Consider the following 10,097-nt stretch of genomic DNA (forward strand, 5'->3'; position numbering starts at 1 on the left):
CTAAAATCTTTCCAAGTCGGCCCCCAACCCCGTTTCTGCCAATTGGTTTGCATTCTGTACATGCAAACTGTATTTAACATTGGCTCAAACCCAACCTAATTAGTAAAGTCAATCTGCCGCAAAGAAAAGATCATTATAATGCTTCATACAGCCAAATGTCCGTGATGTTTCTAGTATGTGCTGTTGGAAGTCCTCCACATGACTGCTCCCCTCTGTTAGTGCAAGAAATTTAGAGCTGGTCATACCTCCCTTTCTGGGACCTCAAGAGTAATGGCAGGATTGTCCCCAGGAACAGAGCTGAAGCAGACAATGAAGAAATGTGAGGCAATTTGAAAAACGAATCATGCTTGTATTCGTTTGGTCATGCAGCCATTGAATTATATTATTGAGTGCATTACCTCAGGCTAGTCACTTTCTATGCGTTACCATATTTAATCCTCGCAATTGACCTATAGCTAGGCATCATTTTCCTCTTTTTCAAATAAGGAAACTGAGGCTCAAGTTGGTGAAATAATTTGGCCAACATTACAGAAGGAACTGGCAGAGCCAAGACCTGAACCACAGTATGTTTGACTCCAAGGGCATGTACCTAATCGCTGCCCACATTGCCTCCTGTTGATCTAAAGGAAAGTTCTACACAGATGACATTTCTTAGCAATAGCCGGGTTTGAAGGGTCACACCAGGGAATGGAGATGGATGAAGAGTGAGGCAAGGGTATGACTTCTGCTGCCAGCTACCTTGTGGCCTAAAACAACTAAGAAAAACCCAGACAAAATATATGAAACAGCAGTGTTTAAGACATTGGATATCAGCAAGAGGTCAGCAATCCTTGTGAGATGGGGACAAAAAATGAGATAAGTCCTATGATTGCCCCACCTCAGTGCCTAGAGAGACTCTAGGCCACATTGCAGGCAGGGGGAACCCAGGCAGAGCCCAGCAGTCTCCTGAGTTGAAGAGATGGAGGTGGGATGCCAAGGCAGTTAGAATTCACAGGCCAGCAACTTAGAAACAGAAGGCTGTACAGAGAGTTCTGGAGATCCGCAGACAGTCCTCTGAATCTTTAGCTGAGTTCTGATCGGTACTAACACGTGAAGAAACAACCCAAGATCAAGGAAAGAGAAAAGATTAGAGGGGAAAATTCCTGGGGCTTACACAGGCTGGAAATGGTTCTTGCTTTCAACAGCCAGATTGGAATACCTCAGAATTCATGGGGCATTGGGTGAAGTACCAGGACGAGTTTTGCCTAGTTTGTGAGGCAGAATTAGCCCCAGAATAAATTCCGCTCTGGTTCAGTCTAACAAGACTTAAAAGTAAGACCTGAAAAAAATTAAACTGTTTCCAAGTAATTTAACTGCATCTCAGAAGAAAGCTAAAGAATTTTATGGGAAGAAAAAAATATATCCAGCACCCAACAAGGTAAAATTCACAATGTCTGACATCTAATAAAAAATTAGGAATGGGAAGTAGTAGGAGAACAAAACACATAATGAGGAGAAAATCAACCAATTGAAACCGAGCCGGAAAGGACAGAGATGATAGAATTAATAGACAGGGATATTAAAACAGTTACTATAACTGCATTCCGTATGTTCAAGAAGCTAAAGGAAAGATCGAGCATGTTTAGTGGGGACATGGAATATATTTTAAAAAGACAAATTGTATGCCTAGAGATAAAAAACTACAATGTCTGAGATGAAAAATAAACTGGATAAGATTAGACACCACAGAGAAAAGAACAGTGAACTTGGGGACACAGCAATGGAAACTATCCAAAATAAAATACTGAGAGAAAAAAGACTGAAAAAAATACACAGCATCAGTGAGCTGTGGGACAACTTCAAGAAGCTGAATACACAAGGAATTGACATCCTCAAAGTAGGAGAGGGCGGAAAAAAAATGCTGCAGAAATAATGGCTGGAAAATTTCCAAAATTGATGAAACTATATACTCACATATCCAAAAAGCTCAATGAATTCCAAGTGAAAGAAACATGAAGAAAAATACACCAAGATACTTTGCAATTGATTGCTGAAAACAGTATAGTCAGTAACTCTACAAAAGACATAAAATGAAATAATAAAAAACATACAATTAATTCAAAAGAAGGCAGGAAAAGAATACAGAAAACAAACAGCAAAATGTTAGATTTAAATGCAAACACATTAAAAAAAAAAACCAACATTAATGTATATGGCCTAAACTCCCCCAGAAAGGCAGAGATTGTCAGATCAGATAAATAAAGCAAACTCCAATGATAGGCTGCGAACAAGAAACCCACTTTAAATATAAAGACACAAATAAATTTAGAAGAAACAGACAGTAAAGATATACTGTGCTGCATTTGATTCCTAAGGCCGCCAAAAACAACATAAATTTCTTCTCTTACAATTCTGGAGGCTAGAAGTTGAAATCAAGGTGTTGGCAGGGCCATGACCCCTCTGAAGTCTCCAATGACGAGTTCTCTCCTGCCTCTTCCAGCTTCTGGTGGCTCCAGGTGTTCCTTGGCTTGTGGCAGCATCACTCCAATATCTGCCTCCATCTTCACGTGGCCGCCCTGCGGCTCTGTGTGTCTTTTTCTGTCTCTTCTGAGGAAACTCTCACTGAATTTAGGGCCCACCCTAATCCAGTATGATCACGTCTTGATTTTCACCTTAATCACATCTACAAAAACCCTATTTCCAAATAAGGTCACATTCTAAGGTTTGAGGTGGGTATGAATTCGGGGAGACACTATTCAACCTACTGCACAGCCTGACACTAATCAAAAGAAACCTGGGGTACTATATTAATACCAGACACAGCAGATTTCAGAGAAAAAAACATACCCAAGGATAATAATATCATTCCACATTGATAAAGGGGCCAATTAATTGAGACATAATAATTCTAAACATTTAACAGAACTTCAAAATAGATGTAGCAAAAACTGATAGAACTACAATGATAAAAAGACAAATTCACAATTATAGTTGGAGATTTCGACACCTGTGTCTCAATAATTCATAGACTGAATAGAAAAATAATCTGTAGAACATAGAAGACCTGGAAAGCACTATCAAAAAACTTAACTTAATCGATATTCATAGAACATTCCACACAACAACAGCTGCAGGTACATTTTTCTCAAGTGCACACCGAATACTTACCAAGATAGACCGTATTCTGGCCCATAAAACAAGTTTCAATCATTTTAAGAGGAGCCCATTCATATAAAGTATGTTCTCTGATCATAATGGAATTAAATTAGAAATCAATAACAGAAATATCTCTGGAAAAATATCCAAATATTTGGAAACTAAATAACACCCTTCTAAATACCCCACAGGCCAAAGAAGAAATCAAAGGGAATTAGAAAGGTTATTTTTTTTTTGAGGAAGATTGGCCCTGAGCTAACATCTGTTGCCAATCTTCCTCCTTTTGCTGAGGAGGATTATCCCTAAGCTAACATCTGCGCCAATCTTCCTCTATTTTGTTTATAGGATGCCACTGCAGCATGGGTTGATAAGCAGTGCACAGGTCTGCGCCTGGGATCTGAACCGGCAAACCTGAGGCTGCCGGAGCAGAGCATGTGAACTTAAGCACTATGCCACAGGGCTGGCCCCCAGAAAGTATTTTGAACTGAAATAAAATAGGAATACAACATATCAAAATTTGTAGTATGCAATCAAAGCAATATTTAGAGAAAAATTCGTAACACTGAATGCCTGTATTCTAAAAGAAGGCTAAGTCAATGACCTGAGCTTCCACCTTAAGAAACAAGAAAAAGAACAGCAAGATGAACCTAAGAAAAGCAGACGTCAATAAAATGAATAATAGAAAAAGCAATAGGGAAAAATCAGTGAAACAAAAAGCTCAATATTTATTGAAAAGCTCAATATTTATTGAAAAGATCATAAAATTGATAATCCCCTAGCCAGACTGATCAGGAAAAGTGAAATACACAAGTTGCCATTATCAAGAATGAGAGTGAGCCATCACTACAGATTCTAAAGATAGCAAAAGAATAAGGAACCATTAATCTGGGCAGCCCAATAACTACTAAAGAAGTTTAATTTGGAGTTAAAAACATTCCTACACATACAAAACAAATTCCAGGCCTAGATAACTTTACTGGTGAATTCTATCAAACTTAGAAATAATACCAATTCTACACAAAGTCTTCCAGAATATTGAAGAAGAGGGAATACTTTCCAACTCATTCTATGAGGAAGACATTATTACACTGATGCGAAAATTAGACAAAGATATTAAAAGGAAAGAGAATAACCAACCCCTAATAAACATTGACAAAAAACAAAATTATAGTGAATTGGAATTAGCAATATATAAAAAGTAAAATACATCACAATGCATTGGGGTTTATTCCAACAATGTAATACTGCTTGAACATTAAAAAATCATTGAATGAAAATATGGTCACTTCTGTAGATGCAGAAAAAATATTTGGCAAAACCCAACATCCATTCCTGGTAAAAACCTAGGAACAGAAAACTAAGAGGAGAAGAGAAGTTTCTCAACCCAATAGAGGATATCAACAAAAACCTTCAGGCATATCATACTTAATGGTGAAAGACTGAATGCTTTCTTCCAAAAATCAGAAAAAGCTAAGATGTCAGCTCTCATCACTTATATTCAACATTGTACTGGAGATTCTCGCCAGTGAAATAAGGCATACAGATTGAAAAGGAAAAGATAAGTTAAGGTAAGTTGCCTTTTCACTCTGTTGTTGGTTTCTCTTGCTGTACGGAAGCTTTTTAGTTTGGTGTAGTCCCACTTCTTTATTATTGTTTTTGTTGCTTTTGCTTTTGGTGTCAAATCCAAAAAATTACTGCCAAGACCAGTGTCAAAGAGCTCACCACTTACATTTTCTTCTAGGAGTTTTATGACTTCAGGTCTTGTGTTCAAGTCTTTAATCCATTTTGAGTTAAATTTGTGTATGGTATAAGATAAGTGGTCCAGTTTCACTCTTTTGCATATGGCTGTCCAGTTTTCCCAAAATCATTTGTTGAAGAGACTGTCCTTTCCCCCTTGTATATTCTTGGCTCCTTTGTCATAAATTAATTGACCGTATATTCATGGGTTTATTTCTGTTTTTATGCCAATACCATCGTGTTTTGACTACTAGAGATTTGTAGTATAGTTTGAAATCAGGACACATGACACTTCCAGCTTTATTTATTCTTCTTTCTCAAGATTTCTTTCACCATTTGGGATCTTTTCTTCCATGCAAATTTTAAGATTGTTGCTTCTATTTCTCCGAAAAATACCATTGGAATTTTTATAGGGATTGCATTGAATCTGTACATTACTTTGAGTAAGATGGATATTTTGACCATATTAATACTTTCAATCCTTGAGCATGGAATATCTTTTCATTTATTTATTTTCTTCAATTTCTTTCATCAATGTCTTGTAGTTTTCAGTGTACAGGTCTTTCACTTCCTTGGTTAAATTTATTCCTAGGTATTTTACTCTTTTCGATGCAATTCTAAATGAGATTGTTTTCTTAGTTTCTCTTTCTGATAGTTCATTTTTAGTGTATAGAAATGCAACAGATTTTTGTATGTTGATTTTGTATCCAGAAACTTTACTGAATTCATTTATTAGTTCTAACAGTATTTTGGTCAAGTCTTTAGGGTTTTCTATATATGATATCATGTCATCTGCAAATAGTGACCTTCCTTTCCAATTTCTATGCCTTCAATCAATTTCTTTATCATAGCAATGAAGAATCAAAAATTGAAATGTAAAGACCTATACCATTTCCAATAGCATCAAAAAATATAAATTACTTAGAAATAAATCTGATAAAAGATATACAAGCTGTGTACATTGAAAATTACGAAACTCTGATGAAAGAAATTAAAGATAACCTAAATAAATAAATAACTGTGCTCATAGCTTGGATAACTTAAAATTGTTAATACATCAATCCTCCCCAAATGGATCTATAGATTCAACATAATTCTCAGTAAACATCCCAGAAGAACTTTTTGTAGAAATTGGTGTGCTCATTTTAAAATTCATGTATGTCAAAGGGCCCAGAATAGCTAAAATAACTTTGAAAAAGAACAAAGTTGAAGAACTTATACTGCCAGACTTAAGAGGTCTGAAACAACAGTAATCAAGAAGGTGTGGTGTTGGTGTAAACATAGACAAATAGATCAAAAGAGAAAAACAGAGTCCAGAAATAGACCCTTAACATATATGATCAATTGATTTTCAAGATAGATGCAAAGGAAATTCAGTGTAGAAGTGACAGCCTTCTTAACGAATGGTGCTCAAACTACTGAATAGGCACAAGCTAAAAGAAAACCCACTTCAATCCTTACCTCACACTGTCTATAAGAATGAACTCAAAAGGGATCATAAACCTAAATGCAAACTTCAAACTATAAAACTTCTAGAATAAAACCCAGGAGAAAACCTTTGTGAACTTGGCTTAGGCAAAGACTTCTTTGATAAACCCCAAAAGCACAATCCATTAAAAGACAAAATTGATAAATTGGACACCATTAAAACTACGAACTTTTGTTCTTTGATAGGCATTGTTAAGAGAAAGAAAAATAATCCACAGACTTGGACACAATATTTTCAAAGAAACATATAGGATAAGGATTTATATCTACGATATACAGAGAATTCTCAAAACTTAGTAATAAGAAAACATACGACCCAATTTTTTAAATAGGCAAAAGATTTGAAGAGACACTTCACCAAAGAAGTTGGCACAAGAAAACATGCTCAACATCATTAATCATTAGTCATCTGGGAAATTCAAATGAAAACCACTACATTCCATTGGAATGTCTGAAATTAAACAGACTGATCATACCAAGCGTTAATGATGAAGTAGAGCAATTGGAAGTCTCATACACTGCTACTAGGAATGTAAATCATGCAACCACTTTGGAAAACACTCTGGCAGTTTCTTAAAATGTTGAACTTATAGCTACTATATGACCCCTCCATTCCACTCCCAAATGTTTAACCAAAATAAATGAAAGCATATGTTCATACGAAGACTTGTGCATGAATGTTGTTCATAGAAACTTTATTTGATGTAGCCCAAAACTGGAAACAACCCAAGTGTCCATCAACAGGTGAACGAGTAGACCAATTAGGACATATGCATGCGGTAGAATAGTTCTCAGCGATAAAAGGGAATGAGGCATCCATACATGCAACAACATGGATGAATCTCAAAATAACTATGCTGAGTGAAATAAGCCAGACAAAAAAAGAATACAGGCTGTTCATATAAAATTCTATTTATGTGAGATTTGTATAAAATTCTACAAAATACAAAATATGGTGACAGAAAACAAAGCAGTGGTTGTCTGCGGACTGGGGGCGGGGGATGCGGCAGGGAGGAGTGGGGTGCAGCAATTGCCCGGGGGAACTTCTGGGCGCACTGGATATTTTCATCATCTCAATTGTAGCAATGGTTTCCTGAGTGTGAAAATGCCAAAATACAGCATATTGTACACTTTAATATGAAGTCCGTTATACTTCAATAAAACTGTTAGAGAGACAGACAGACCGACAGATAAGGAAAACTAGGAAAGGAGGACCTGAGATGTTTGGAGAACATCACTGGAGAGTATTTTGGGATTCATGATTCTTGAAGATGAAGGATCCAAATAATAATTATTATTATTTCTATTATAGCTAATATATATTGTCTGGTTACTATCTTATCTTTATACACACAGGGAAACTGAAGCTCAGAAAAGCTAAGCAACTTGTTCAAGCCCACAGAGATGGTGAGTGGTAGAATAGTAATTTGAATCCAGAACCCACACACTTAATTAAGTCACTGGGGAGCCTCTAGAACAGACCTCAGAGAGCCCTGGGTTTCCTTCAGCATTGGGGCGGTGCTAGCCAAAGTCCAATCACAGTGGTTCCAGCCCTCCTGACTCAGCTAGCCATGCAGAACTACCCAGCCCCAGCCCTTCCCCTCCTGTTTCTGCTCTGATGCTCTGAGGCCATGCAGCCAAAGCCATCCCTGAAAAATTTCGATTCTGGCTAAATTGGTCCCACGAATTCCAAGCAAGGAGGCTGGGAGCCAATGCTCCAAGAGACATTTGAGAAGACGAAGAAGAAAGCTGTTGGGAAAAGTGACACATGAGGGCATGCCTGGAATATCTGCAGGTTCAGTCACTTCTCCAAATCCTTCCAGGGGGCAAGAGATGTAGGCCAGTCATGACAGGTGCTGCAGATGTCTCGTTAGGCCTGGGAGGGCCTTGAAAGAACCAGAAGAGAGAGAAGCAGACACAGGCCTCAAGGTCCTTTGCCAGAGGAATCAGACACCATAGAGGGCTGAAGGTTTCGTTCGGTCAGTGTGGCTTGGAAAAGCCACGCCTTCTACCCAAAAGGGCTCTCCGGGTTGTGAGAGGAGAATCCTACGTATGTTTATACTTCACAGCCACGAATCAGGACACAGCCATCCCCAGCCTGGGGCCCACGGGCTTCTGCTGCGATCAAAAAGACTGAGACAGGGGCCGGCCCAAGGCAGAGTGGTTAAGTTCATACACTCCACTTCAGCGGCCCAGGGTTTCACCAGTTCGGATCCTGGGCGCGGACATGGCACCGCTCCTCAGGCCATGCTGAGGCGGCATGCCACAGAGCACAACCAGAGAGACCCACAACTAAAAATACAACTATGTACTGGGGGCCTTTGGGGAGGAGAAGGAAAAAAAAAAGATTGGCACCGGCACTAACATCTGTTTCCAATCTTTAAAAAAAAAAGTCTGAGACAGTCACACTCCAGGGAAGCTGGGGAGGGGGGTCCTGTCAGTTTTCTTGACAGTGGAATCATGGGTCAGAGGATTGTTATCACTGTATCACCTTCTCATTCTGCCCATAGCTCAGGCCTGTATTTCATCAACAATTCCCCTTAGGGTAGCCACATTGGAAAAATGGAAGGGAATTCCTGCCAACCTCCTCCTTTCCAATGGCCCCCTACTCCACTATGTGAGTTTCCCATGGCTGCTGTAACAAATTACCACAAATGTAGTGACCAACGCAACACAAATTTCTCTTATAACCTGAGGCCAGCAGTCTGAAATGGCTCTCACTGGGCTAAAAGCAAGGTGCTGGCAGAGCTGCTTTCCTTTCTGCAGGCTCTAGGAGCTAATACACTTTCTTGCCTTTTCCAGCTTCCAGAGGCCACCCACATTCCTTGGCTCATGCCCCATCCATCTTGAAAGCCAGCATTTGGCCGGTTGAAACATCTGTCTCACATGGCATCACTCTGATTCTGATTCTTCCGCCTCCCTCTTTCTCTTACAAGGACCCTTGTGAGCACATTTTGCTCACCTGGATAATCCAGCATACCCTCCCTATTTTAAGGTCAACTGATTAGCAACTTTAATTCCATCTGCAACCTTAACTCTCTCCCTCCATAGCACCTAACACATTCACAGGTTTCAGTGATTAGGACATAGACATCTTTGGGGAGCCATTATTCTGCCTACCCCTCATGCCCACACACGCAAATCCACATGTCTGGTTAATTACAAGGATTAAACAAATCTTACGTTTCTAAGAAGTGAAAAAAAAAAAAGTTCATCATGGGAGCTTCCCCAACTTTGCTTTGGGCGAGAAGGTTGGTGAGCAGAAGACATGTTGCTTCAATTCTTCACATAATTCTTGTCCTCACCAGTGACAGCCTGCGCTCTCTCCCTGCTGAAAAGATCTTGGAAGCCACTCAGGTAAATGCTCTGCTTTATAAACGGACTTGCTGGTCTCCAAATTCATGAAAGGAATGATGCCAAACTCCCAGGATCTCACCCAGTTTGTCAGAATAAGGAGCTCCTGACAAAGGGATTTTAGAAAAATCCTTCCCAGCCAGAAAGACTGCCCTTTCTTAATCCTGAAAAGGTTGCCTCCTTTGGGCAGCCAATTGGTTGCCTGCTTACGAGCACACGTCTATTATGGCCGTGTTTTCCTCTGGATTAAGCAACTAAAAGCTGGACCTGGAATCAGACAATCATTAGAGCCCCTCTCTGGATTCCAATAACACGTGTTGCCCGTGGTAGACCCATGCTGGATGCGGGCTGGGCACCTGAGGGTGTGGATTAATAACATGTGG

This window comes from Equus przewalskii, chromosome 1, assembly GCF_037783145.1.
Source record: "Equus przewalskii isolate Varuska chromosome 1, EquPr2, whole genome shotgun sequence".
Classification (NCBI taxonomy): domain Eukaryota; kingdom Metazoa; phylum Chordata; class Mammalia; order Perissodactyla; family Equidae; genus Equus; species Equus przewalskii.